The sequence below is a fragment of the Labeo rohita genome, unplaced genomic scaffold (assembly GCF_022985175.1).
Source record: "Labeo rohita strain BAU-BD-2019 unplaced genomic scaffold, IGBB_LRoh.1.0 scaffold_335, whole genome shotgun sequence".
NCBI classification, from domain to species: domain Eukaryota; kingdom Metazoa; phylum Chordata; class Actinopteri; order Cypriniformes; family Cyprinidae; genus Labeo; species Labeo rohita.
Window position 1 is genome coordinate 1 of NW_026129253.1, and position 10,400 is coordinate 10,400.

A 10,400-nucleotide genomic window follows, 5' to 3' on the forward strand; every position below is an offset into this window, starting at 1 on the left:
TGTGGATGCAGAGTTAGAAGACGAAAATAAGAAGGAACAAATTCTAATGATAACAAAATCTTGTGGAAAAGAAATTGAAGTAGAACTGGTGGATATAAGAGAGGATTTGAATGGAATACAGTTACAGGAAGAGACAAATGATATTGAAGAAGAAGAGGAGTTAATGATGCTGGAGGAAACTATAGATGAAACAAGATCAAAGAACAGAACAACGCAAGCAATGGAAAATGTTGAGGAAAAAGAAGAAGAGGCTGAAAAGAAAGAAGGAATGGTCAAGAAAGGTACACATGGGGTAAGTAAAACTGGCATGGGTTTGAAAAGAGTTTGTAAAATGAAAAACAAAATTGAAATGGACATTGAAGCAGTACTGAAAAGACAAAAAATAAGGAGAGATGCACTTAAAGAAAAGAAGAAAAAAAAGGGAGGAAGAGAAAAGAAAAGAAGACAGAAATGTAGAAATGTCTGAAGAGGACTCTGATTAACTGAATTAAATACCAGGTGCTGTAAGCTTTTGGCTTTTCTTCACTACTGATTTGATACACTGGCTGACCTTTAAATAGCCCACATTTTGCAGCAGCCCTCGCTTACGGCCATACCACCCTGAGCGCGCCCGATCTCGTCTGATCTCGGAAGCTAAGCCAGGTCGGCCTGGTTGGTACTTGGATGGGAGACCGCCTGGGAATACCAGGTGCTGTAAGCTTTTGGTTTTTCTTCACTACTCATCTAATATACTGGCTGACCTTTAAAAAGCCCACACTTTGCGGTAACACTTGCTCACGGCCATACCACCCTGAGCACGTCATTTAAACAAATGAGGGGATTTTAGTATGGGGGATGGAATTCTATGGATGAAAACGAAAATTTGGATGATGGAAGGATTACCTGAGTTTTATAGAGAAATTTTTAGTGCCTGAAAAATTTTTAACGAAAATCGAGTGGGATCCGCATGGAAGAGAGAGCATTTTAAATCAACCTCTGTTCTTAAATAACAAAATTTTTAAAAACAAGGGAAAGAAATGTTTTTAAAAATGGATGGAAGTGGGGAAAATGAGAGTGAGAGATGTTTTGTATGAGTTTAAAGAGGGGTTTTTACCGACACAATATATTGTGGACACAATGGAAATGGCAAAAGAAGAATATGGTAAACAAGAAATAACAACAAATACAAAGCCATCGAGAACGCAATACCAAAAGAGTGGATTAAAAGAATACAGTGCATGGAAGAAGAACCAAAGGAGAGAAATATTTATGTGAAACTGGGGGAAAATTTGTGTGATTTTAAAGAACTGTAAAAACTTTTTATTGTGTGTTTAGAGATGATGTTTTTAAAGAGCCGATTGTTAATAAGTACTGGGTGGAAAAATTCAAAGATTAAAAAAAAAGAGTGTATATGGACAAATTTAAGGGGAAGATATGCTGAAACAAAATTGGAATGTTTGGAGTATTTTATAAGACATAAAGTGGTTTTTACTGAGTCTATTTTAAATAAAATTGGTATAGAACAAAATGCTATGTGTAAAGTGTGTCAAGAAAAGAAAGAGGGGTTTTTACAGATGTTTTTATATTGTAAAGAATTGGAGGGGTTCTTAAGGAAATGTAAATGTGTGATTAAAGATTTAACTGTGGAGTGGGATGAAAATGGAATGGAATGGAACAGAGTGGTGATGTTTGGTTGGGAAAAGAAGTGCCAAAATAAAAATTGTATAAATCTGTGGGTAATGTTAATGAAAAGTGCAATATGGGAGAGAAGAACAGTGGCTAAAAAAGAAAAAATTGTGTTGGATGTTTGGACTGTGTTTAAAAGGAAAACAGAAGCTTACATGGAAAGTCTTTATGTGTATTTTAAATGTGAAAATATGTTGGATGCATTTTATGTTGTTTTTACACCAAATGTTTGAAGCTTTAATGTTTGAAGCTCCCCCTAGCAGTTTTATGAAATACAAAAATATTGTAAGGGTTCAGGAGCAGAAATATACATAGATAAGACTGTCATGATGAGAATAGGAACAGCAAAGCCTTTACCAGATAATTTTAGTTTTAAAGAAGAAACTGAAAATATGAAAATTTGGGGTATTAGAATTGGGAAAGATGAAAAAAAAACTAGAGATTTAATATGGGATGAGATTACAGGTGGCATGAAGAAAAGATTGACCTTTTAGAGACAAAGAATGTTGAAATTAAGAGGGAAGATTTTGATTGTAAATGCTTTGATGCTTAAAAAATGTGGTATGCATTAGAGGTCACTTCATTGCCGATGTGGGTTTATAAGAGATTAAAAATATGTATTTTTAATTTTATATGGGAGGGAAAACCAGCAAAATTAGCTTATGATACAATAATAGGACCAATTGAGGAGGGAGGTTTAGGTTTGTTAGATCCAGATATAAGAATGAACAGTTTGAAGGTTAAAATTATGAAGAAATTTCTGAATAAAGAAAATAGACAAGAATGGAAGGATGGTATGAAATATTTTTTAAATAGGTGGGATGGCTTTAATATGGGAAATGACATTATATGGATGAAACTGAAAGAAAATATGTTAAATAATATACCAGAATTATATAAAGAAGTTTTAAGAGCGTGGAAATAATTTTTATTGATAGTTGTGTATAAACCAAAGGGGAGGGAGGAGCTTTTGAATCAACTATTATTTTTAAATTCGAATACTGTATATGAAAATAAAGAAATATATTTTAAGCAATGGATTAAAGCAGGAATAAAGTTAAAGATGTTTTTTATGAGGTTAAAGAAGGTTTTATACCATTGCAAGGCATAGTAGATGAAATAGAAGAAATTGGAGAAGAGGCAGATAAGAGTATAGTTAAGCAACAATTTGACAAAATAAAAAAAGCAATTCCTAATGAATGGATAGAAAGAATAGAAAAAATGGAGGAAGGAGTGGGAAAGGTTGAAGTAATTTTAAATTAAAGGGTGAAAGAAGTGTCTATTCAATCATGTTCTTTAAAAATGATTTACAATTTTTTAGAAAAAAGGTTTTTGTTAAACCGATAGCAAATAGATTATTTCCAGTGACGGAATCTAAAAATACTTGGGAGAATTTAAGAATAAGTTATATGGATCCAGTGATAGAAATTTTAATTTTCTTTTAAGACACAATGTAATATACACGAAAATGAGACTACGTAAAATGGGAATTGAACTAGATGCAAGTCGCAAAAGCCATATGGAACGCCCGTAATCTCATAATTAATTCGTTTGAACAATTTACTGAACATTTTTCTGAAGTTTTTTGTACCGCTACAGACACACTAACCACCTCCGATCAGCTGTTCCGCCTGCAACAAGGGACTTTTTTGGTGAATGATTACACAGTCCATTTCCGCACACTGGCGGCTAGTCGCCGGAATGAGATCGCACTCCTCTGCACCTATCGTCAAGGTCTCAACGCTGACATGGGTGCCACCATGGCATTGTATGACGATTCCATCGGGTTGGAGGCATTTCTACAATGTACCACCCATGTTTCCCAGCGACTAGCCGACTGCCAGCCTCCTGTAACCGCTCCTCAGTCCGCTTCAGTGGCTGCTTCTTCCCCAGTACCAGAACCAATGCAAGTGGATTCTATGTGCCTTTCCCGCACTGAACGGAACCGGCGTATTACGCTTGGATTATGTTTATAGCTCACGACTCTCCTGAGTTACTGGTGGCCCACCGTGACACCATGAGGTACGTCCAAAACTGCTCAGTCTGTGCCAAGTCTAACTCACCCCGTCAACTTCCTACAAGAAAGCTGGTTCCACTACTCATCCCACAGAGGCCCTGGTCCCATCTCGGAATTGACTTCATCACGGACTTACCCATCTCCGAAGGTAACACCTGTGTTTTGGTTACTGTGGTCAGCAAGGTCATCTCATCCGCAACTGCCCAGTTCGACCCCCACGTCCAGTGGTGAGTACTGTTACATCTAATATTGAACCAGCTCAGCTCACCTTATTACCCGTAGTTCTTCATACTGCTGAACGCTCGTTGTCTGTTGCTGCTCTGGTTGACTCAGGGTCATCTGGTAACTTCATCTCACAAGAATGCCTAAGTCAACTGCAACTTTCACGTCAACGCCATTTTCAAGAGTATGCCGTCAAAACCATCCAGGGAAAACCACTCGGACGTGGGAAGATTCGTCACTCATTACCCTTCATCACACTTCAAGTTGGACTGTTCCATGTGGAAAGCATTCTGTCCATCCCGGAGCCCCAGGCGATGGAGGAGCATATAACGGAAGTTCTGAAACAAGGATTCATCCAGCCATTCCCCTTGCCGGCCGCTTCAAGCTTCTTCTTCGTGGGCAAGAAGGATGGAGGTCTTCGGCCTTGCATTGATTATCGCCAGCTTAACTCGCAGATTGTTCAACAGCCCTATCCTCTACCCCTGGTGCCTGCCGCCCTCGAAGAGCTTTGTGGAGCCCAAGTCTTCACGAAGCTGGACGTGCGGAGTGCTTACAACCTTGTTCGTATTCGTGCGGGGGACGAGTGGAAGACGGCCTTCATTACACCTACTGGGCACTACGAATATCGGGTAATGCCGTACGGATTATCCATCAGTCCCTCTGTCTTCCAAACGTTTTTGAACGAGGTGTTGTTCTCTCCAGAAGCTCCCACCGAACCGGAACCCATAATTCCCTCCAACCTGATCGTTAGCCCCATTGTATGGGACCTGGACCGGGAGATCCAACAAGAAACCCTCCAGAAGCCAGCTCCGCCGGAATGCCCAGAGGGAAGAATCTATGTACCCTGCTCCCAACGTCAATCCCTTCTGGGCACAGCTCACAACTCTCCTGAGTTGCTGGTGGCCCAGTATGCGCCGTGACACCATGAGGTACGTCCAAAACTGCTCAGTCTGTGCCAAGTCTAACTCACCCCGTCAACTTCCTACAAGAAAGCTGGTTCCACTACTCATCCCACAGAGGCCCTGGTCCCATCTCGGAATTGACTTCATCACGGACTTACCCATCTCCGAAGGTAACACCTGTGTTTTGGTTATTGTGGATCGTTCCTCTAAATCTTGTAAGTTGGTTCGTTTGAAGAACCTGCCCACAGCCATGGAGACAGCTGAACAACTGTTCCACCAAGTCTTCCGACATTTTGGTCTCCCTGAAGAGATCGTATCGGACCGGGGTCCTCAATTCATCTCCCACGTCTGGAAAGCATTTTTCAAGCTGCTCGGTATATCTGTTAACCTTTCTTCTGGTTACCACCCACAGACTAATGGCCAGACTGAGAGGAAGATCCAGGAGCTTGGTCGTTACCTTCGGGCATACTGCCAGGACGACCAACACAGCTGGAGCAGGTTCCTCCCGTGGGCCGAGTACGCACAGAACTCCCTGTGTCAAGACTCTACAGGACTAACACCGTTTCAGTGCGTACTCGGTTACCAGCCTCCGCTGTTCCCCTGGACGGAGGAACCCTCAAATGTTCCAGCTGTAGACCACTGGTTCCGAGAGAGCGAGAGAGTGTGGGACTCAGCACACCATCATCTTCAGCGGGCAGTTCGCAGACATAAGATCTTCGCTGATGCCAGGAGGAGAGCAGCACCCATCTACCAACCTGAGGATTTAGTCTGGCTCTCCACTCGTGACCTGTGACTGCGTTTGCCCTGCTGCAAGCTGAGTCCTCGCTACATTGTTCCATTTCGCATCCTGCGGCAGATCAACGAAGTGACATTCCAGCTTCAGCTCCCACCCAGGTATCGCATCCACCCCACCTTTCACGTCTCCTTATTAAAACCATTTTCTCCCTCTGCCACAGACCCTCCTGCTGAAGCTGAAGCTGAGCCCCCCCCTTCTCAGTCTGCTTACAACCCAACTTTCCAAGGACAGTCAGATAAGCTATTTGAACCACCATTACGCCTTGCAACCTGTGTTTTCACTATTGTCAATAAACATCACAGTTTTACTGCTTACTGCTGTTTCTGGTCTCTTCCCTTGGCAAACGTGACACATACCACCCTGAGCACACCTGATCTCGTCTGATCTCGGAAGCTAATCAGCTTCCGAGATCAGATCGGAAGCTAATTAGTGCTTGGATGGGAGACGGTCTGGGAATACCAGACGACTGTTAAAGGTAAAACCTAACCTTGAAAAAGCTAAAAGAAGACATTTAATGAAAATGAAAATAAAAGAAAAAGAAATAAATATAGGTGAATATAACCAAAACAGATCTGGGATGTTATACGGAACTAATGATGAAACAGAATGAGGAAAATAATATGGATTGCTTTATGTATTATGTTCTTGTGCATTGCAGATATTAATGTTCGTAGGTTATTAGATCATGGAAAATTTGACAGACTGAAAGAATGTTGTAGGAGGGCAAATGTTTTAATGATTCAAGAGACAAATTGGAGAGATGAAGTAATGAATGATTTTAAAAAGAAATGGAAAGGGAATGTTATATGTAATCATGAAGATGGGAGAAAAGGGAGAGGAGTAGCAATATTAATATTTGGTGATTTTAATACTGTTTTGTAAGATGGATATTGCAGAGGGCATGGTTTTCAAATCGGAAAAGGGGCGAAAGGAATTAAACTGTATAATGGAAGAAAATGAAGTGGTGGATATATGGAGAGAAAGAAACAAAGGGATCAGAGAATTTTCAAGGCAACAAGTAGTTAAAAGTGTGCAAGCAGAATAGATTTTATAATATGTAAAAGAGATTTCATGAAGGTGTGTAGCGTAGCCACATAAGGGTAAGTTTATTTATAGCATTGTTTGCCAATAAGAAGGCGTTATCTATTATGTTTATTGCTTTCCCCTGTGCACTGTTATCTCCCTTTTGTTTGTCTGTGTTTGACCCCGAACTTCATTCTCGCGTGATCCCGTTTGCGCTCCGTCGTCACGTGACGTTGCGTCATCTAAGCGGGAAGTATGTTTAGTATTTTCCTTATATGGAACCGGCTTACCGGTGTTACGGTTTAACTGGTGACCGTGTTATCTGGTGACCAACTTCCTGGTTCAGGTCCACCGCTCCAGATGTGATGTGCGACGGCAGCAGATTCGCCGATTCTGAAAGCACAAACTGACGTGATATTAAGCTGTCTAATAAACGCAGACTTGCGCATTGTATGATTTTGGCATTCTTGTAAAGATCACAAATGAATGGTATAATCGGCCGCAACGGCTGAAGTTCGGAAAATAAACAAAAAAAATCTGTTTGGCACGGGTTTCGAACACTCGCTAAAAAAATTACCGTGTTATGATAAGCCAGTGCTTAACGCACTGAGCTACGAGATAGTGTTGGCAATGCTGCTCATTTTTGGATTGAAGTCAGGATGTTATTTTTGGTGCAACATTATGCAGCTGGCTGAATCCAGGAGATGTGCCCGTGTTAACTTGTGACCTGTGTTAACTTGTGACCTGTGTTTATAAAAATGAACCATGGTTTTATTGTAGTAAAAAGTACTTTACATTTTATGGTTTATGATGTAAAAACATTTCATGGAGTCTCAAAAAAAAATATTTGTGGCAACTGTGGTTGAATTACAAACGCTATCGATAACCTATATTTACTATAGTAAAAGTATGGTACATTTTCGTCAAAGACTAGATGATGTCTCGTTTCATAGATGTAACATAACGTTGTGTGTGTTGTCTGTGGAAACGTGACGTGATTTATTTCATTGAATGAAATGCAAACGTGTAAGACTATTGAAGCTGAAATGTTGCTTATAAAAATTACTTTATAAACGTGTTAACTTGTGATCTGCATTCACTAGCTGGTATTTTAGTAACGGTACATATGTAAAATATAAACTTTATTCTGTTATAGAAAATCTCTATGCAAATACTATACTTTGTAAACGTGTTACCTTGTGACTTGTGTTCACAAGCCGATTAATTCTAAAAGCATGAAATATAAACGTGATTTTCTGCTTGTGAATATATTCGCAAACAGCCGATAGGTAGGCTTAATGATCAGACGGTTTGATCATTTGAAAATAAGTAAAAAAAAATCATTAAGTATTTCAAAGTGTCTGTGTTGACTTGTGACCTCTGCGTTTTACTGTTGCAATAAATTCATAAAATAACATTTAATGAATAAATACGATGTACTGTTGCAAAAAAAAAAAAAAGTCGTTAAATAAAATTTTTCAGTCAAATCTTTGCTTATAAATATTACTTTGCAAACGTGTTAACTTCTTCTGGGCACAGCTCACAACTCTCCTGAGTTGCTGGTGGCCCAGTATGCGCCGTGACACCATGAGGTACGTCCAAAACTGCTCAGTCTGTGCCAAGTCTAACTCACCCCGTCAACTTCCTACAAGAAAGCTGGTTCCACTACTCATCCCACAGAGGCCCTGGTCCCATCTCGGAATTGACTTCATCACGGACTTACCCATCTCCGAAGGTAACACCTGTGTTTTGGTTATTGTGGATCGTTCCTCTAAATCTTGTAAGTTGGTTCGTTTGAAGAACCTGCCCACAGCCATGGAGACAGCTGAACAACTGTTCCACCAAGTCTTCCGACATTTTGGTCTCCCTGAAGAGATCGTATCGGACCGGGGTCCTCAATTCATCTCCCACGTCTGGAAAGCATTTTTCAAGCTGCTCGGTATATCTGTTAACCTTTCTTCTGGTTACCACCCACAGACTAATGGCCAGACTGAGAGGAAGATCCAGGAGCTTGGTCGTTACCTTCGGGCATACTGCCAGGACGACCAACACAGCTGGAGCAGGTTCCTCCCGTGGGCCGAGTACGCACAGAACTCCCTGTGTCAAGACTCTACAGGACTAACACCGTTTCAGTGCGTACTCGGTTACCAGCCTCCGCTGTTCCCCTGGACGGAGGAACCCTCAAATGTTCCAGCTGTAGACCACTGGTTCCGAGAGAGCGAGAGAGTGTGGGACTCAGCACACCATCATCTTCAGCGGGCAGTTCGCAGACATAAGATCTTCGCTGATGCCAGGAGGAGAGCAGCACCCATCTACCAACCTGAGGATTTAGTCTGGCTCTCCACTCGTGACCTGTGACTGCGTTTGCCCTGCTGCAAGCTGAGTCCTCGCTACATTGTTCCATTTCGCATCCTGCGGCAGATCAACGAAGTGACATTCCAGCTTCAGCTCCCACCCAGGTATCGCATCCACCCCACCTTTCACGTCTCCTTATTAAAACCATTTTCTCCCTCTGCCACAGACCCTCCTGCTGAAGCTGAAGCTGAGCCCCCCCCTTCTCAGTCTGCTTACAACCCAACTTTCCAAGGACAGTCAGATAAGCTATTTGAACCACCATTACGCCTTGCAACCTGTGTTTTCACTATTGTCAATAAACATCACAGTTTTACTGCTTACTGCTGTTTCTGGTCTCTTCCCTTGGCAAACGTGACACATACCACCCTGAGCACACCTGATCTCGTCTGATCTCGGAAGCTAATCAGCTTCCGAGATCAGATCGGAAGCTAATTACTGCTTGATGGGAGACGGTCTGGGAATACCAGACGACTGTTAAAGGTAAAACCTAACCTTGAAAAAGCTAAAAGAAGACATTTAATGAAAATGAAAATAAAAGAAAAAGAAATAAATATAGGTGAATATAACCAAAACAGATCTGGGATGTTATACGGAACTAATGATGAAACAGAATGAGGAAAATAATATGGATTGCTTTATGTATTATGTTCTTGTGCATTGCAGATATTAATGTTTGTAGGTTATTAGATCATGGAAAATTTGACAGACTGAAAGAATGCTGTAGGAGGGCAAATGTTTTAATGATTCAAGAGACAAATTGGAGAGATGAAGTAATGAATGATTTTAAAAAGAAATGGAAAGGGAATGTTATATGTAATCATGAAGATGGGAGAAAAGGGAGAGGAGTAGCAATATTAATATTTGGTGATTTTAATACTGTTTTGTAAGATGGATATTGCAGAGGGCATGGTTTTCAAATTGGAAAAGGGGCGAAAGGAATTAAACTGTATAATGGAAGAAAATGAAGTGGTGGATATATGGAGAGAAAGAAACAAAGGGATCAGAGAATTTTCAAGGCAACAAGTAGTTAAAAGTGTGCAAGCAGAATAGATTTTATAATATGTAAAAGAGATTTCATGAAGGTGTGTAGCGTAGCCACATAAGGGTAAGTTTATTTATAGCATTGTTTGCCAATAAGAAGGCGTTATCTATTATGTTTATTGCTTTCCCCTGTGCACTGTTATCTCCCTTTTGTTTGTCTGTGTTTGACCCCGAACTTCATTCTCGCGTGATCCCGTTTGCGCTCCGTCGTCACGTGACGTTGCGTCATCTAAGCGGGAAGTATGTTTAGTATTTTCCTTATATGGAACCGGCTTACCGGTGTTACGGTTTAACTGGTGACCGTGTTATCTGGTGACCAACTTCCTGGTTCAGGTCCACCGCTCCAGATGTGATGTGCGACGGCAGCAGATTCGCCGAT

General features: G+C 41.0%; 1 pseudogene; it reads left to right on the plus strand.

The window, feature by feature from the left end:
* The first annotated feature begins 582 nt into the window (after positions 1-582).
* On the plus strand, positions 583-700 carry LOC127160355 (uncharacterized; annotated as a pseudogene).
* The last annotated feature ends 9,700 nt before the right edge of the window (positions 701-10,400 follow it).